The sequence below is a fragment of the Microcaecilia unicolor genome, chromosome 5 (assembly GCF_901765095.1).
Source record: "Microcaecilia unicolor chromosome 5, aMicUni1.1, whole genome shotgun sequence".
Classification (NCBI taxonomy): domain Eukaryota; kingdom Metazoa; phylum Chordata; class Amphibia; order Gymnophiona; family Siphonopidae; genus Microcaecilia; species Microcaecilia unicolor.
Window position 1 is genome coordinate 271,406,919 of NC_044035.1, and position 20,682 is coordinate 271,427,600.

Here is a 20,682-nt window from a genome sequence, read left to right on the forward strand (position 1 = left end):
TGCAGCATAATGCTTTGAGGGATCCTCCGATTGTCCTTTAAGAATTCATGAACCTTTCTCATGCGAAACTCATCCATTGCTATCACAGGTCGCCCACTTCATTTTGGATCACATAAATTAGCCCTTCCCGATTCACAATCTTTACATTTTTTTAGCCCAGTGACACACAACACTTACATCAACACCATCACCACCATAAACAACTTGCACATGGCGGTGAATTTCAATTGGAAAGACACCTCCAACAGTCAGAAATTCTATCACTGCATGTTGCTTAAATCACAGTGACAAGTGCTCACTGCATGTTTCCATTTCACAAGCAATAGCAAAATGTCTTCACACACCGACACTTCTCGCCAATTGAAGTAAGGAAAAGTGAACATGTGTAGCGTATTATGCTGCTATCTGTAGATGGATTATAGAGGTGGAGACATTACTTTTCTTTTATCCCTCGTAGATAAGGCAAAGCAGTATATTATAGACCGGACATCTTCCAATTTCAATATTATGCAGCAAACATTTCAGCAATACGATTGCAAAATCATCATGAATTAAGATGTGCTGCAACTTTACGTGTTCTAATGTCTTTTTCAGATCTAAAGAACGTGTCTCCTCTTTATCATGGATCTTCTATACAAAACTTCAAGCAAAAACAGATTCTGCTTCATTTATGTAACGAGTAACTATAAAACTATGAATAAACGATGAGTTGCTTCAAATAATATGAACTGGATATACCATACAATCTAGTATGAACATGCATCTTGCATGAATCATAACCTATCATTCTGACATCTGCATGTGGTCCAACCAGTGGCACACTTTGTAACAGTACTAAACAATATGTAAAGTTACCAAATTATCTAATATTTCAGGTATACAAGCATACTTTATTTAGAAAACCACTGAGCTAGCATTCTGCATTGTTTTGAGTCCTTTTTTTAAGAATTATTTTTGTCTGAAGGCTAAAGAAATAGATAGCTGGGGCATTTGTAAACCAGTCAGGCCACTTTCCTTAGCATTTCACAGGCGTGGTGAAAGCTAGCAACAATTCAAAAGAAAAACAGATTCTGTATATATGGTTGTGGAAGCAATGGGGGGGGGGGAGGCGTGTATATAATGAGAGTGCAGCAGTGGTAGGAAAACAGTAAGGGGAAGAACGGAACAGTGACATCAAAGGGTCTGGATGGGAAATGTGTGCGCAAGTATTTGCAGGGAGGAGGACTGAAAGCAACTAAACCAGAGGGCCTTGTGGGGAGAATATATGGCGGTACTGGACAGTAGAGGTACTTATCCTTTTAACAAATTCTTCTGGGCCAAAAAACTATGCAACCTGGTCCAATCTTGTTGGGAGTATGTCACACCCACCACTGTGTTGTCCAGGGTCGGGTTAAGGGTTAAATTAAAGTCACCCCCTACTAATAAGCTACCTTCTATATTTGAGAAAGGATCACTGTAAAGTTCTCTAAAAAAAAATCTCCTTGCTCCTCATTTGGAGCATAAATATTCAGCAAAGTGAACACCTCCACTCCCAGCACCAGAACTGCCCCTCTTTGTACTGAGTCAGCCATTTAAGTTGCCAAGAATGCCTCCTTTTTATTACTATGGCTCGAGGCAAAATATAAATAAAGAAACTTCTTATGCTGGCAGTATCTTTCATGGGCTGGTAGAAGATGCATCTCCTGGATGAGAGCCACATCAGCCTGTAAACGTACCAGCTCTTTAAACATAAGCTGATGCTTCACAGGCAAATTTAAATCCTTAACATTAAGTGTTAGGAACATAAGGTCAATCATAAGTGCAAGTTCCTTTCATGGTTCCAAGTCTAGTGAAATCTCCCAAGCCTTGCTACACATCTGGGAATCAGATAAGACCTACACAGTTTTAAAGCTAAACAAAATCTCTAAAACCTCACAAAAAATTCCTCCCTTAACTCCCAATCCTCCTCACCCAGAACTCCCACAACATACCATGACACACCCAATAAACTCACAATAGGTGTGCCTAAGAGAGGAAGATACCCCCCTGCCCAACATAAAATAGAAGCCAATGCTCATACTTAGCCCATACACGTCCATTGCTAATCAACTAATCAATGTCACAACTATGATATCTGCCATTGGTCATCTCAGCCAGGTCACCATACTCAGACAACATAAGGCCCAAGGAGGCAGAGTTGCCACGAGAAGAGACCATACAGGTCACCCCACAAGGATCAAGTCATGGTGACTGGAACTGGGTGCTGCAGCGCTGTATCCGATTGCTTGTGCCGCAAGTGCCATTTACCATGTGTCACCCACTGCCATTTGGGCAGCAGAAGAATGGATAGGCTTAGTAGAGTGAGAACCCGAAGGCTCCAGAGGATCTCCCGGAAAAAGATCCTTGGCCTCTGACACTTTGCACATCTGATGTAGCTTGCCATCATTATAAAAAAAGAAGGGCAACTGGATGATGCCACTTATAGCTGATGCCTTGAGCGCAAAGGTGTCAGAGGCTGTAGATCAGAACGCTTTAAAGTAGCTGAGGCAAGATCCTGGTAAACCTCAATAGGATAAGAGTCCCACATAAAATTCTCAGTCGCAATGGCCGCATGAAAATACTTTCTCCTTAAGTTTAAAATTTTTTTAACAGGCTATCAGGTCATTAGGTCTATTAGCTCTGGAAGGCCCAAAAGCTCAGAATGCTTTCTAAAGACATACTGCTTAAGATTCCATTGTCACTTGCATCTCAGCCAGGAGGGTGTAGACAATCTTCTGCACCACCTCTTCACTATCTGTGTAGAGAGGTGTCTCTGGTAAGCTGAAGAACAGTAAGTTGCAACAGCAACAGATTTTCTAAATCTTCAAGTTTATCCCATAGTTGTTAAGTCTCCATTTGAGAGTCCCTTAATTGCTCAGCCAAAGTGCTTTCTGTCTGTGCTTGTTCATCCAATCTGGACTCAGTCTCCTCCACATGGTGTCCAAGAGCACGAATCTCTCCCCAGAGACTGAACCTAACATTGTGAGTTCTGATCTGACCACCTTCAGATCTAATTTCCTGCAACCAGTCTCGGATCTTGCTCAAAGTCGGTTAAATCAACTGGGGCTGCCTTCCAACTCATCTCTAGCTGCTGCAGAGTGATCCCCGGGGATCCACAGACTGGTGGATCGCAGCAGAGAGCTAAAATGGATGTATAATGGCTAAAGATTGCTGGGGGCTACTCAGAGTTCTTCCCGCAAGCAGCAATTGTTCTCTCATTTTCTAATGTGATATCCTCCAGGAACAGATATTTTGGGAGGGGGGCGGGGGTAAGAGTTTGTGATATTCAGGACAAGTGTCATATTGCAGTGCAGAAATGTCTCTAGCTACTAGCTATATAAGGAAATCATTCATTCCTTTACCCTGACATGGTAATTGGGGGCTCACAGGAGTTCTGCTTAGTTTTTCTTCAACATTGTTGGCTCTGGTATTCTAGGCAGATGAATTAGGTAGGTCACCACCTCTATCAATATCACCACCATCTCTCTCACTACAAGGGGTTGTTCAATGCCATCTTCACTTCTGAGACCTGCTCAAAGTACCGAGGGGATGGGGAACAGGGAAGCAACTTGATGTAACATTTCCATACATCACTCCTATTTCCTTGCATCCATGCATTTGGTACTGGTGTGCAAATTTCTGCTCCATTGTCATGCATGCTGCCAAAGTCACCGCAAAAGATTTTGGAATAAAAAGGACAAGCCAACAACTTGATGGCTCCTTTCATCATTTTTGTAATGTAAGGGAAAAGGGAAGGGATTTACTATACTGCCTTTCTGTGGTTACAATCAAAGCGATTTACATAGTACATACAGATACTTATTTTGAACCTGGGGCAATGGAGGGGTAAGTAACATGCCCAGAGTCGCAAGAAGCTGCAGTGGAAACTGAACCCAGTTCCCCCAGTTCACAGGCCATTGCACTAAATATTAGGTTACTCCTCCGACATGCAGATAACCAACATGCAGACAAACTCAAGTAGGAGTAAGCCAGAGATTTAATATCAGTAGTGCCTTGCAATATCTTCATCAATGGTTCCTTCCCATACTAAAGAGAATTTTAGTCCTAGCACTAAAAAGAAATAATTCAAATATAGTAGATGACAGCAGATAAAGACTCATTCACCCACTGAAATATAACCAATGGTAGAATGTTGCTTGGTAGACAATCTGATCATTTTATGTACTTACCCAGAAAGTTTTCAAAAGAATCTAAAGCTGCTAAAGACTTACTTACAAACCATGAGACTTACCGTGGAATCTGGAAAGACAAAAAGACAACATCCAATACAAATTCAAGTTTTGCCTCAAAACCCAAGAACACACCTTACAGTATCCAGACCTTGGACTAACATTAAGTGCTTCTGGGAGCTTTTAGTAGACTCTAAAGACACTAAAAGATGGAATATCCTTCTACACATTGAAAAATCTCCTAAGCAGTTTGAAATCACCAGTAAAACTGTTTGAATTATTTGATTGCACCATTCAAACAATTTCCATATGGGAACGAAGACGGAGGCCTATCATTAGACCAAAATCATATATAAAAGGAAAAACACTAATACAAACCCTGTACCAACAGTTCTGCCACAATCTACATCCATAGAAACTCAACCATAATTGGGTACAGAGGAGTTATGGCCCACTGATATTTGTGTGGAAGGGAAAATTAGGTTCTTACCTTGGTAATTTTCTCTTCTTTAGTCATAGCAGATGAATCCATTACGAGTGGGCTGTGTCCATCAACCAGCAGGGGGAGATAGAGAGCACTGAAAAACCATAGTGCCTCATGGCCAGCTAGCTCCATCTGCCTCTTCAGTATTTGACGCTTCCAAAGCAGTGTTACACCGCAAAGCATAACAACATGAACTTTCCTCACAGCGGATGAACGCCCCAAAACTGGAGCTATAATTCAAAGGAGGGAATGAACTCATCCTCCTGGAGGGAATGAACTCATCCTCCTGTAACTGAACAGAAATCCTGAAGACTGTTTTCCAACTTCTCCCAATGAGGGAACATATCTACAGGAAAAACTGAACATAAAAGTAACATAAATCACATAATGAACCACTGAGGGAGGGCTCATGGATTCATCTGCTATGACTAAAGGAAAGAAAATTACCAAGGTAAGAACCTAATTTTCCCTTCCTTGTCATCAAGCAGATGAATCCATTACGAGTTGGATGTATCAAAGCAATCCCTAGATAGGGTGGGAACAAGCCACACCACGCGCCAGCACTTGTGCTCCAAAATGCGCGTCTCTCCTGGCAGCCACATCCAGCCTGTAATGTCGGGCAAACGAGAGCTTAGAAGCCCAAGTAGCTGCACTACATATCTCTTGAAGAGAGAGTGCTCCAGTTTCAGCCCAAGATGAGGAAATCGCTCTTGTGGAATGTGCCTTAAAGGCTTCAAGCAGAGGCTGGCCAGATAGCAAATATGCTGAAAAGATAGCTTCTTTGAGCCAACGGGCTATAGTGGCCTTAGACGCTGGAGACCCTCTGCGCGGACCTGACAAAAGAACAAAAAAATGGTCAAAGGTCCTGAAGGCATTTGACATGCGCAGATATTGCAACAGAGCCCTTCGCACATCCAGAAGGTGCAACTGCCCATAGGCTTCTGGAAACTCCTCTTTAGAAAAGGAGTGCAGGAAAATAGGCTGGTTTAGGCGAAACGCTGAAACCACCTTAGGCATGAAGGAAGGCACCATACGTACCATTACTTCAGACTCTGAGAATTGCAGAAATGGGTCTCGACAGGACAGCGCCTGGAGCTCAGATACCCGTCTCGCCGATGTCACGGCCACCAAAAAGACCGTCTTTAAGGTCACATCCTTCTCCGAAGCTCACCTAAGCGGCTCGAAGGGCGAACACTGAAGGGCCTTTAATACTAACCCCAGGTTCCAGGCCGGACATGGGACCCGCACGGGAGGACGGAGCCGAAGCACCCCTCTAAGAAACCGTGTCACATCCGGGCAAGCAGCCAGAGAGAGGCCAGCGACTTTCTCTCGAAAACATGCTAAGGCTGCCATTTGAACACGCAGGGAATTATAGGCCAAGCCTTTTTGTAAACCATCCTGCAAAAAGTCAAGTATCGACGAGACAGAAGCCCGCATGGGTGTAATCGCTTTAGGAGTGGCCTAGTGGTTAGAGTGGTGGACTTTGGTCCTGGGGAACTGGGTTCGATTCCCACTGCAGGCACAGGCAGCTCCTTGTGACTCTGGGCAAGTCACTTAACCCTCCATTGCCCCATGTAAGCCACATTGAGCCTGCCATGAGTGGGAAAGCGCGGGGTACAAATGTAATAAAAAAAAAAATAAAAAAAAAGAAGCATACCAAGCCTCAAATTGGCGCCAAATCCTGGCTTAAGCCATGGAAGTGGAACGCTTGCGGGCCTGTAGGAGAGTGGAAATGACTTTACTGAAATATCCCTTGTCTCTCAATTGCGCCCTCTCAATAGCAATGCCGTAAGACCAAAGCGGCAGGCATCCTCCATGGTCACCGGGCCCTGTGACAACAGGTTCGGTACCAAAGGTAACGGCAGGGGATCCTCTACTAGCATCCGCCGGAGATCCGCATACCACGGCTTCCCGGGCCAATCCGGGGCAATGAGAACCACCTCTCCTTGGTGGAGCCGAACCCGCAGGAGTACTCGCCCTATCAAGGGCCACGGAGGGAACACATACAGAAGGCCCTGAGGCCAGGGTTGAGCCAAGGCATCTAACCCTGAATATTGAGGATCTCTCCATCTGCTGTAGAAGCACGGGACTTGGCATTTGTGCTTGACGCCTTAAGATCAATTACGGGCTTTCCCCATTTGGCACATATCTGCAAGTTCCCACTCCGCTGGGTCGATCTGATTCTTGCTCAGATAATCGGCTTGCACGTTGCTCTGACCTGCAATATGAGCTGCTGACAGAAACTGCAGATGAAGCTCGGCCCAGTGACAAATCTGCGCGGCCTGCGCTGCTACTACTATGCACTGAGTGCCTCCTTGGCGAATTATGTAGGCCACTGCTGTTGTGTTGTCCGACAGAACTCTGACAGCCAATCCTTCCAGGGTCAATTGAAAGGCCAGAAGCGCCTGGAAAATCGCTTTCAACTCCAAGCGATTGATGGACCACTCCGACTCCTCGGGTGTCCAAAGACCCTGGGCATGCCTTCCCCGGCAATGTGCAACCCAGCCCTTCAGGCTGGCATCTGTTACCACCATGCACCAATCGGGGAGCGCTAGCGGCATTCCTCGCCGCAGCATGCTGTCTGAGAGCCACCACTCCATACTGAGCCGGGCCGCAGGGAGCCACGTGAGTCTGCATTGATAATCCTGAGATATTGGAGATCACCGTTGAAGCAGGGAACACTGCAGAGGTCTCAGGTGCGCTCTCGCCCAAGGCACCACTTCCAAAGTGGCCATCATCGACCCCAACAGCTGGACTATGTCCCAAGCTCGCGGGCGAGGCATCCTCAGCAGACGGACCTGGTTCTGAAGCTTGCACCACCTTTGCTTGGGTAGGAAGACCATCCCCGAGGCTGTGTCGAACCGGAGCCCCAAATATTCTAGAGATTGAGAGGGGTTCAGGTGACTTTTGGCTATATTGACGACCCAGCCCAGAGATTGCAGTACTGAGACCACTCTGGCTGTAACCTGATAACTCTCTTCTACAGAGTCTGCTCTGATGAGCCAGTCTTCTAGGTATGGATGAACCCGGATACCCTCTTGCCTGAGAAAAGCAGCTACTACCACCATTACCTTGGAAAAGGTTCAGGGAGCTGTGGCGAGGCCAAAAGGGAAGACCCGAAACTGGAAATGCTTTCCCATCACCACAAAACGCAGAAACCTCTGGTGCGGGGACCAAATTGGTATGTGCAAGTAAGCTTCTTTCAGTTCCAGAGACGTGAGAAACTCTCCTGGCTGTGCCACCGCTATGACGGAGCACAGGGTTTCCATGTGAAAATGCCGCAAATTCAGAGACTTGTTGTCTTCTTTTAAGTCTAGGATAGGCGACACCACGAAGTAAATGGAGTAACGGCCAGAGCCGCATTCGGCGAGAGGAACGGGTGAAACCGCCCCTATATGAATCAAGCCTTGCAAGGTCTCCTCTACCACCGCCCGTTTGGCGGCAGAACCGCATCGGGACTCCACAAACACGTCTCTTATCGGGGCATTGCATTCTATTCTGTAGCCTTCTCTGATCATGTCCAAGACCCACTGATCTGAGGTAACCTTGGCCCACTCCTCGAGAAAGAGGGAAAGTCGTCCTCCTATCACAGGAATCAAGGAGGGGGCTGGCACACCATCATTGAGAGGGTCGCCCTTGAACGCCAGGTCTTGAGCCTGCTGCTGCGGAACGTTTGTCTGAGCGAAACGAGTTCCTCTGCTGAAAACGGGCATGCGAAGTGAACCCAGCAGAATGCCCCGAGCGGTACCTTCTAGCTTCACGGAAGCGAGGTCTGTAAGAGGAGGGAACTGCCTGACCCTTGGAAGAAGGCCTATCCTCGGGTAAGCGCTGGGTTTTGGCATCCCGTAGGCCTTTCACAATTTTCTCCAACTCCTCACCAAACAGGAGAAGGCCTTGGAAGGGCAACTTCACCAACCTTTGCTTAGAGGCCATGTCAGCTGCCCAATGCCATAGCCACAGAAGACGGCGAGCCACCGCCGCTACAGCCATCTGTTTAGTCGAAGCTCTGACCAGATCATAAAGGGCATCAGCCAAAAATGACAAGGCCGACTCCATCCGCGGTGCCACCTCCGAAAGGGGCTCTGCTCCATCTCCGGGCTGTTCCACTGCCTGTTGTAACCAAGCGAGGCAGGCTCGGGCAGCGAAGCAGCTGCATGCAGACGCCCGTAAGGATAGGCCTGAAATTTCAAAGGACTGTTTCATAGCTGCCTCCAGGCGACGGTCCTCCATGTCCTTCAGGGCAACTCCTCCTTCCACTGGGAGGGTAGTTTTCTTTGTCACAGCCGTGACTAGGGAATCCACTTTAGGCACTGCTAGGCGTGCCAAATGCTCCTCACTTAGAGGGTATAATTGCCCCATAGCCCTGGTGATTTTCAAAGGCTCCTCGGGGTCAGCCCATTGAGCCGTGATAAGCTCTTGGATGGAGTCATGCAAAGGAAAGGCTCGAGCAGGCTTCTTAGTACTTGCCATCCTCGGATTACCAGAGGAGGTCTCAGTACTCCCAGGGTCTTCTATAGAGAGGACCTGCAAGGCATCAGTAATAAGCGCTGGCAGCTCATCACGGTGGAAAATCATCACCGCGGAAGGATCATCTGGATCCGGTGGCAATCCTGCACCTTCTTCTGGCTCTCCAGACCACGAAGGCCTGCCAGACCCCTCAGTCCTCACATCCCGACCACGGGGGGGGGTTCGCCACTCTCTGAAGGGGAATCCTCCCTTCTGCGCTTGTCTTGCGGCCATCTGTCAGGGGAAAACGTGCCTGACGGTAATCCAAGGCCAGACTCCACTGGAGGGGATACAGAAAGCAGGGCCGCAGGGGACCCCGCGGAAGAGCTCTTTTTAACAGGTATGCATTATGCAGCAATAAAACAAATTCAGGGGAAAATGGCTCACCCTGGCCTCCCGGTTCCAGTACAGGGGAAACAGCTCTTTTATAAGCCTCCACACGAGACGCCCCTCCAGGCTCAAACCCCTCTGCCTCAGCGGGGATCGCGCCATGCTGTTCCAAAATGGCGCCCGCTGCCAGCTCCACGGAGCGGGAAGGAACATCGCTTGTCATGCTCGGGCCGGCTCTACCTTCTGAAAAGCACGCCTTACAGAGCCCCGCTGCAGATTTGCGCTTGCCACAAACGGAACAGCGCTTAACTTTCTTAGCCACCATCGCCGAAAGCGGCGGAAATTCAAAATGGCGGATTTGCACCAAAATTGTCCCAAACTCGGGCCCTCCCCAGAGGAGCTACAAAATGCTCTTACCTCACCAGACCGAGTCTCTGAGCTCCGGTCACGCTGCACAATCAGAAGAAAACTTTTTTTTTTTTTTTTACGCTGTGAGGAAAGTTTGAGGCAACAGCGAAAGAGGCAAATTTCCAACTCCGGAGGATCAGTAGCTTGGGAAAGGCAGGGAAAGGGCAAACCTATGTGCTTGCATCCACAGCGTGGGCAAAGACAGGGACAGGGCTTGCCTATTTGTCTATTTCCACATCGGGGGCCGGGTAAGGCAGGGAAAGGGCTAACCTATTTGCCTTTAAAGTGGGCACCATCAGCCACAACACCCCTGCTACAACTGGCAAAAGCACAGGAGCCACCCCAGGCAGATTTTCTGAAGGAGCTTGAACAAGCTGCAACCACCCTGCTGGGGAGATAGAGAATACTGAAGAGGCAGATGGAGCTAGCTGGCCGTGAGGCACTATGGTTTTTCAGTGCTCTCTATCTCCCCCTGCTGGTTGATGGACACAACCCACTCGTAATGGATTCATCTGCTTGATGACAAGGAAGTGCTAAATTTACTCATACATTGGGCGGGCAGTTTTATAAGAGCCTGGCATGGTGGATAGTGCAAGTTATAAATATTTTTAAAAAATAATACATTTCTCTGAATAAAAGCACTCATTCTCCTGTGGACGTGCACTTAATAATTCCCTTCCCTATGGAAGACTGAATGGGGGGGGGAGGGGGGAAAGAGTGATCACTGTGGTATTTTCTAATCTTAGGCAAAACGCTACACCACTGTTGTGTGCAGTATCCCAAAATAAAAGGCTCGACACATCACAACTTGCAAACAATAGATGATAAACTACAATACTGGAAGTCTATTACAACCAACTAATTAACCCCATAATAATTATTAAAGAGCCCATTTACTAACCTGTGGCAAAAGTGGCCTTAGTGTGCAATTAGCACTTTTGACGCAGCACTAAAATGACCAATTTTCCATTTTTTTGTATTAATGGTTACACCCTAATGTTGCCATTAGCATGCAGCCATTCAAAAAATTACCAAGTGAGCACTTACTGCCACCCATTTTGTAGGTGGAAAGGGCTAACAGTTAGCATGTGGCAATATGGCTGAGCTGATTAGCACAGGACCATTGCCCTGACATGCCTTCTCAAAAAAAAAAAACCTACTATTTAACTCATGGATTGGTGCACACAAAATTGGCACTTACCACAGGATGCCTCAGCGCATCCCACGGTACGCCATTTTAAAATGCATTAGGCACGCGTTAATAAAAGGGGTTCTCAAAGTAATAAAGATTTGAATACTACTCACCAGTATGGTTTTAAGGTTGGTGTTTAAGAGGTCCATAAACCCAGATTACCTGAAAAATAAAAGTAGACTCATCAAAAATGGTTAGGACTGTACGTGATATCTCTAGCCTGGATAGTTAAATGATATTTTTTGATACAGAGATATTTCAAATGAAAATCTATAAACTGATCTTTTTAAATATCCTAGGTACACATTAAAAATACGTGAACATTACACTCTTTAAACCCATATTTAAAGTGTGCATAGTCAAATTTCCAGCCTTAGCAATCTTCAACTCAACCCTGACCTGCAGGAATCATGTCTCCCAAGTTTTACTCCTTGAACAAAGGTCGGTGATGATTTATCTCATTCTTGAGTTGTGTTTCATTTAGACTCAGTCAGGTGTAAAGCAAACCTACCAAGATATAAAGTTGCGTGCATGCTTTCTCCAAAATAGTAAGGGCTTGCATATTTGTGCATTAGTCAAAAGTCAGCACCTATATCATGTGGGACTAAATTTAACAAACTATAAAGGATATATTCAAACTGTTTTAAGAGTATAGTCAAAACTGAAATTATGTTATCTATAACATTCAAAGTAATGTAAGGTTCAAGATCATTGCAAATTAGTTGAAATAAATAATGAAATATATTGAATGGTGAACTGTTCACAATTTTTGGACTGTTTTTCTGGGATGGAAATTGATTTTATTTGTAAGGCTAAAGGGATTTGAATTTAGCTCATGCCTTTCTCAATAGTTCAAGGTGAGTTACATTCAAGTACACTAGGGGTTTCCCTGTCCCCAGAGGACTTACAATATAAGGAGCATGTTTAGTAAAGGGCATTAAAAGCCCTTAACGTGCACTAATACAGGTACTGCATGACGGCATTAAGGTGTTCTGCGGTAATATACCTGGTAGCACGCATGTTGGAGAATTTTTCCAGGAGAGGCATGGCATGGAAGTGGAAACATTATCCACCTAGCACATTCTAACACACACCAACTGGATAACAGTTGAGTTAATGCTAGATTACTTAGCACCTGCTATATGGGAATCTCTAAGTGATCCAGAATTAAATCCTAGCAGATACCGTGTTCTAGTGCATGTCCTGCATAAAACATGCCCTCCAAAAGATGTGAGACTTTCAGTTAACATAAGCTAAAATCCATGCTAACTCCAAATCCTAATGCCCTTTAGTAAACATACCTCTAAGTTTATACCCAGGACAATAGAGAGTTAAGTGATTTGCCAAAGATCTAAAAGAGCAACAGTGGCATTTGAATTTGGTTTACCTGGTTCTCAGTTCACTGCTCTGGACATCAAGCCATATCCTCCTCATTAACAGCAGATCTCTCAATATAACATACATACCACTTACATCTGCACTGTTGGAAAAAAGAGTAGCAATTTAACTTTGTGAAGGAGTAGCCCAATGGTGAGCGCAGTGGGTGAGAACCTGGGGAACTGGTTAGATTCCCACTGTGGCTCTAACCCTCCATTGCCCCAGGTAATTCCCATTTTACCCACCATTGCCCTAGATTGTGAGCCCAGTAGGGACAGAGTACCTATATGTAAACTGCTTTAGTTGTACCAGAAAAAGGCAGTGTATCAAATCTATGATCCTTTCCCTATGTATAAGGTGACCAAGCTGCACCACATTAAAAGACTGATATAGTTTTGGGTTTTACCCCACTGCATACACAGAGATGTACTTCTGGTTTCCCTAAAAAATTATGCACTCATGCAATAAAGCTAAATCAAGACTAGTTTAGTCTGTTTTTGTAGCTATGGAGTTCTAAAGGATGTCCAATTCTGCCCCTTCAGGACTGCAGTCTCATTTTCAAGTTATTCTTCATGAATAGGTATGAGAAATTTTCAAACAACCAAGGTAGTATGTATGCAAATTTGTCTCATGCTTGTTCATTAGGAATATCTTTAAAAACCCTTAAGGACCAGAGTTAGATAGCCCTGAGCCACAAACAGGAGTATTTCCAAAGCCCTTAGACTTACAAAGTTCCAGCTTTGAAAATGAGCCCCAAAGTCACCTTAATTTATGTAAAGCACAACATGAACTTAAGAATGCTGAGCTAAAAGGGCAACTGTTAAGAAGCAAGGAGAAATCAACAGTTGAGTCATACTGGAAAAATATTTATGTTTGAAGTGATTCTGAACCCGAAGTAGGGTTTCCAACAACTCTGGAATCACAAAGGCGAGGCTAATTTTAGAGACCTGATTTTGCCCCACTGCACCCACAAAAATGTAGATTATATCTCCCTAACAAAAGCAAAGACACAGCTTCTTGCACACAATGGGGTAAAACCCAGAGTCAATACTGGTTCACTAAGGAAACCAATGGGAAAAATCATAACTGCAAATCCATGAGGCAAAACTATGGCTAGATTAGCTTGTTTGGTTGTCCTGTGATGAGGTAGGAACTTAATTCTAAGTACACCAAATTTTGGCACTAACTTCTTATACAACAGAAAACAAGTTATTCCATAAAACACTGCACTCACCTTTTGTGAACGCTCATATCCCCTTTTTAGCTGCATGCAATCCAATTTAGGTGCCCACTGTTATAGAATAGCACACAGTCAGATTGGCGCCCAAATCATAATCAGTGCCAAGTGCTTAACTCAAATAGTTAAATCATTGGAGCCCATTAACTACTTATTCTGGATGCCAATCTGGGATCTGCGCCCAAATCTGGGCACCCTTTATAGAATCTGGGGTATAGTTACATAAAATTACTACATGAAAGTGCTTTTATAAAAAGCCAGTAGTAGACAAGAAAGGATTGAATTTACTACATACAGGACTTTTCCAAAAGTCAACTGATAGATGTAACTCCTCCTGAGTCCCTCAGATTTCAAAACATGAGAGAAACAAGCACATCAGTTTCCAAAATCACCTCAGAACATTCTTTCAAGTTGACCTTATATTTGCATAATATTAACAGGCGAACTGACCTGTAAGTTCTCACTCTTCCCCAGTATCATGCAGAATCTTCACATTTCTGCAGGATTCCATCATTAACAAGATGAGGCACAGAAATAACTTGAAGCTCCCAAGGCAAAGGACCTTACTTTGTGAAAACTAGAATTGTGTTTGTATATTTGTTTTGCTATAACCGCATGCGCTGTCATTAACACTTCGCTTTTCACAAGTGTGATCCATAGGAGAAACCTAAGAAAAGGAAGAGGGCTCCTTTGCCAAGTGGTATTTGTCTTAGCTTAAAATATTCCTTTTATTAATTTTCTTTACAAGAGGTGGTAGCTATAACAGATAAGCCTATTCCCGCCTATGACTAATCAGCACTTTACATTTCAGAATTGAGGTCAGCTGAAATCCAAACATATATGACTTTTTATTGCATACAGGTTATGGTCAAATAAAATAAATAAGTAAAAATATATCTATGAAACAATAAATGGAGGTAATTTTAGAGAGGCTTTCTCCATCAGTTAATCAAGGTTTGGTACATGAAAAAGGCAGGTTTCTAAAATAATGCACCAGATAAACACACAAAAATATGTGCAGGGCATCACCTTTATCTTTTTTTTTTTTTCTCTCTTCTCTGAACTTCAAGTTACACAATATCTTTTGTGGCAGGGTGACCAGAACTGCAGTGAAGATGGTGCTCAATGTGTAGATACACCAGAGACCTATTCCGAGGCATAAGGCATAATATTCTCAGTTTTGTTCTCCATCCCTTTTTGAATAATCCCTAACATTCTATTTGCCTTCTTAGCAACTGTGGCACACACTGGGCTGAAATTTTCACCATATTATCCATAAAATGACATAACCTATTCCTTAGTTGAATCACCATCTAATTCATTTTAGGTTTAAGGTGACTTCTGTGCTCTCCTGCTTTGCCTAATCAAAGTTATAGGTCAGCTTGTGGGAGTACTTGACTTGGGGAAAATCCACTGCTATTTCTGGGATAAAAAGCATAAAATGTTTTTAACTTTTTTGGGATCTTGCCAGGTATTTGTGACCTGGATTGGCCACTGTCGGAATCTGGATGCTGGGCTTGATGGCCCTTTGGTCTGTTCCAGTGTGGCAACACTTATGTACTTACTCAGTAGAATCCAGCTAATAACCTGCAAGCTCAATGCCCAGATAGAAAGACCCTTACAAGGAAAAATTATGTTCTTTACCTGATAATTTTCTTTCCTTTAGTTGCAGCATATGAATCCCAAAAATGATGGGTTATGACCATCTAGCAGCAGGTGGAGATAGAGAGCACAATACAACTGAATTCTGTCTTATAGGTTGGTGAGGCTTCTGGTCAGTTAGTATTCCTCACAACAAAAGCAGAAGGAAACATTAAACAATCCACCACAACTTCTCCTGCCCCACAGGGAATAGAAACACAACAACATAATTAACGGAGCAAACTGGAAACATGAAACCGCAAACCCGAACAGAGAAATGAGCAGGTAAATAAACAGAGTGGGCTTCTGGATTCATATGCTGCGAATAAAGGAAAGAAAATTATCAGGTAAGACCATAACATTTCCTTCCTTGTGATCAGCAGCATATGAATCCAGAAACAGATGGGATGTAGCAAAGCAGTCTCTTAAATAAGTGTGGGGGGGGGGGGGCAGAAACAGCGGCAGAGAGGACCAAGGACCCAAACAACACGTCTGAATGAGCCAAGATGTTCACCTGGTAACACTTCAAGAATGTGTAATGAAACTCATGTAGCTGATCTACAAATTTCTTCCAGCAAAAAAAATCGCAAGACTCTGCCAGAAGGCAGAAAGCTGTCTCGGAGAATGAGCTTTCAACAACAAACGAGACTGTTTACCCATAAGAATATACGTGGAGGAAATGGATTCCTTAATCCACCTGGTAACTGTAGCCTTGGAAGCAGTGTGGCCTCTGTTTGGACCCCCCCCCCAAATGGATAAAAAAGATGACCTGAGCAGAAGTCATTAATACAAGATATAAATTGAATTAAAATACGCCTCACATCAAGAGAACTAAGACCTTGTACTCCCCGCAGTCCTCTTTCCTGAAGGAAGGCAGAAGCAGAGGTTGGTTAAGATGAAAAGAAGATGACTTTAGGGAAAAAGGAAGGAACTGTCCCAAAAGAGATCCTGGCCTCCATGGGGAAAAAAAAAAGAATAGGTTCCCTACAGGACAGGGCCTGCAGCTCTGAACCCATCTGGCCATAGTGACAGCCTCAAGAAACACTGCCTTTAAAGTAAGAACTTTTAGAGTGATATTCTTGAAGAGCTCAAAGTGGGCTTTTTGGAGATCTCATAGTAACAGATTTAAATTTCAGGAAGGACAATGCAGATGAACAGGAGGATTAAGATGATTAACCCCCCTTAAGGAAATGGATCACTTCCGGATGAGACCCTAAGGAAGAGCGGGACACATGGCCTCTATAGCAAGTTAAGGCTGCAACCTGAACCTTGAGGGAGTTCAGAGCTAGACCCTTTTTTAAACTGTCTTGTAAGAAGGCTAGATTGTGCAGTAAGCCAGTAGCAAAGGAAGTGATTGCTCTCTCTGCACACCATGACTCAAATAAGCATCAAACTTGAGCATAAGATGAAGTAGAACGATGCGCACTTGCAGTAAGGTAGCAATCATGCAATCTTCCTGAATTTTAACCTCTCAGTAGCCAGGCCCCGTAAGACCAAAGGGGGATGGATCCTCCATCCAAATGGGACCCTGAGACAGTACGTCCTGAAGAAGTGGAAGTCGAAACGGATCATTGACTAGGAGTTGGATCAGATCTGCATACCGTAGTCTTCTAAGCCAATCCAAGGCAATGAGAATCACCAGGCCCAGATGAAGAAAGATCTTTCAGAGGCCAGGGCTTAAATGTGTAGAAAATTCTTATATCAGTCATTTTGAAGAAGTAGAGGAGTAGCCTAATGGTTAGTAAAGTAGGCTTTGATCCTGGCAACCTGGGTTAAATTCCCACTGCAGCTCCTTGTCACCTTGGGCAAGTCATTTAACCCTCCATTGCCCGAGGTACAAAAACAGATTATGAGCCCTCCAGGGACAGAGAAAGTACCTGCATATAATGTGTACAGTGCTGCATATGTCTAGTAGTGCTATAGAAATGACTAGTAGTAGTAGTAAACTCTTTTCTTGTGCTGAAGAATCTGCAAGATCAAATGAAAAAGCTTTCTGTAACAACTCCCACTCTCCAGGATCTATAACATTACTACTAAGATGTACAGGAAGTGAGCCTTTTTCAACTGAAGGAAAACTCTGGAATGAGAGGGCATATGATGAAGTTAAGAGGGGAATGCTATCTGATGAAGTTAAGAGGGGAATGCTATCTGATGCAGCAGAGGAACCACAGAGGTTTAAAATGGACACCGGAGACTGCTGTTAAAGATTCAGCCTGAAGCCCCGCACAGCAACTTGACATGCCCACTAAGATTCCCATTGAGAAAGCAGAGAAAAAGGTACTCGCAGAGAGTCCCCAACGCTGGAAAAGTCACTAGCACTATAACTGCTGCTGATACATGCCAGTTCAGGATCAAAATGCAGCAAAAAAACAAGCTGTGGCAGACAGGGAGCCAACAGTAATTAAGAATTTAAAGGCGTATTCACCTGCAGCCAGCTGAAGGGAGAAGGTTTCTCTGCCCACAACGCTGCCACAGAGACCAAAAGTGGCCAATTTTCCTCGGCCCTTTTTTTTTAAAAATCCTGTGTGGAAGGAGAGACAGAGGGGGGGAACCTGGCACCACAATAAGGCACCAGCAGCAGCCTAAAATACTCCTAGGCTCAACTGAGCCAGAACAGGAGCAATAAATTTTGGAAAGACCAGAAGCAGATGGGGAAACTGTCCACTGCCTGCTGAAGATACAGAGATATACTAACTGACCAGAAGCCTCACCATCCTATAAAACAGATTTCAGTCGTGCTCTATATCTCCACCTGCTAGCAGATAATTATAACCCATCGTTTTCATATGCTGCTCATGACAAGGAATTCTCTTTTTCTGGCAAGGTTGCTAAAATGACTTCAAAGGGAAGAATAATCAACCTTCACTTAGAAGACCCGAACTCTATCAACGCACGAGAATGTAAGGAATTTCTCCGTTTATGCGATCTCAAATGGCCACAAATGCAAGCAACCCACATCAAAGGGCACACACTTGATCTCATCTCACACAAACTCTCAACAGACCAGAACCTAACAATAATAAATACGAAATGGACAGAGCAACCCTGGACCGACCACTACAAACTAAACATATCCCTACATTGGCGGAAGAAGGGTATACAACAAATACTAGAACACATATCCTATAGCACAAGAGGTCAAGTAGACACAAAAACATTCTGGCAACCAATATACAATAACGAATGGGCAACACAAACAGACTCCATATACTACCTCACAGAATGGGACAAAAGATGCAAAAGCATACCAGATGAAATTGCGCCCTTACGAACTAGAACCCCACACAAGCATAACTCGACACCACGGTTCAACGATGAACTGAAAAACTTAAAAAGACAAACCAGGAAACTCGAACGAGCATGGAATAAAACAAAAGATGAACATACACTCAACACATGGAAACAAATACAAAGAAAATACAAATACGCAATAAGACGGGCCAAAAGATCATACTATAAAACCAAAATAGGGACAGATTACAAAGACATGAAGAAATTATACCAACTCATGAACAAACTCCTAGACACCAACTTGGTCACTACCACGAATACGGACATCCCATCTGCAGATAAACTTGCGAATTACTTCAATGAAAAAATTGTAAACCTACGCAACACTCTACCTCAGAACAAAACCAACACTGAAAACTTCCTTAAAGAATTGGACCCAACCATTGGAGAATACTCAACAGATCGGACCTGGTTAAACTTCGCCCTCCTCACCGTCGAAACAGTTACCCAAGTGATTAGTAGGTTTTCCAACACTCACTGTAAACTAGATACCTCTCCCAGCTACCTAATGAAATCCGCCCCTGACCGCTTCATAGCAGACCTCACATCCCACCTAAATTACATGCTTCAGCAAGGCCTCTTCCCTAAGGAAAATTGCAATATCCTACTCACCCCAATACCAAAAGATACCAAGAAAAAAAAAAAAAAAGAAATCACTATCGTCCCAGTAGCATCTATTCTGTTGGTGGTCAAACTGATGGAAAGCATGGTAACCAAACAACTTACAGATTACAAAAACAAATTCTCAATATTACACGAATCACAGTCAGGCTTTCGCCCCCTCCACAGCACGGAAACAGTATTACTGACTCTTCTAGCCAAATTCAAGCAGGAAATAGCAACAGGCAAAAACATCCTTCTCCTCTAATTCGACATGTCTAGTGCATTTGACAAGGTAAACCATAATATATTAATAAGATTACTAGATAAGTTCGGGATTGGTGGAAACTTACTTAACTGGATCAAGGACTTCCTAACCACAAGAACATATCAAGTAAAATCAAATTCAAAACATATCACCACCGTGGAAAGCAGACTGTGGAGTACTGCAAGGATCGCAACTATCACCGATCCTATTCAACTTAATGATGACCCCACTTGCCAAGTCCTTATCCAACCACGGCCTTAACCCTTTCATATATGCAGACGATGTCACAATATACATTCCTTACAAAACCAAACTGACAGAAATCACCAACGAAATCAAGCTCAGCCTGAACATCATGGATTCATGGGCAAATGCATTTCAACTAAAACTCAATAAAGAAAAAACTCATTGTCTCATCCTCTCATCCCAACACAGTGCGGACATCCCCACAAGTATCAACACCCCAGATCACACCCTTCCTATCTCAGACAGCTTGAAAATCCTTGGCGTTACAATGGACCATAACTGACCACTAGAGAGCCAAGTGGCATCCACAACAAAGAAAATGTTCCACTCAATGTGGAAACTCAAACACATGAAGCAATTCTTCCCGAGGGAAATATTTTGCAACCTGATACAATCAATGGTAGTAAGCCACTTAGATTACTGCAATGGAATTTATGCGGGATGTAAAGAACAAACCTTAAAGAAACTTCAGACTGCTCAAAACACGGCAGCTAGGCTTATATTTGGTAAAACGCGATTTGAAAGCGCAAAACCCTCCGCGAAAAACTACACTGGCTCCCAATCAAAGAACGCATCACCTTCAAAATCTGCACCTTGGTTCACAAAATCATCTACAGAGAAGCCCCGAGTTACATGGCAGACTTGATCGACTTACCAATTAGAAATACATCCGAATCAACACGATCTTATCTAAATCTGCACTACCCAAGCTGCAAAGGACTTAAATACAAAACAACTTACGCATCTAGTTTTTCCTACATAAGCACACAACTGTGGAACACATTACCAAAAGCCTTGAAAATGACGTACAACCACCTAAACTTCCGGAAATCACTAAAAACCAACCTGTTTAAAAAGGCATACCCTACCGATCCAATTTAAATGTCTAATCTC

The 20,682-nt window shown here is 44.0% G+C and overlaps 1 long non-coding RNA gene across 2 annotated transcripts in view; it reads right to left on the reverse strand.

Annotated features, from left to right (window-relative positions):
* The window catches only part of LOC115470730, a 561,138-nt gene that overhangs the window by 429,010 nt on the left and 111,446 nt on the right, over positions 1-20,682 (reverse strand). For both annotated transcript variants that reach the window (XR_003942231.1, XR_003942230.1), the window contains one exon: positions 11,242-11,290. This is a non-coding gene — a long non-coding RNA (uncharacterized LOC115470730). The remainder of the gene's footprint in view (positions 1-11,241; positions 11,291-20,682) is intronic.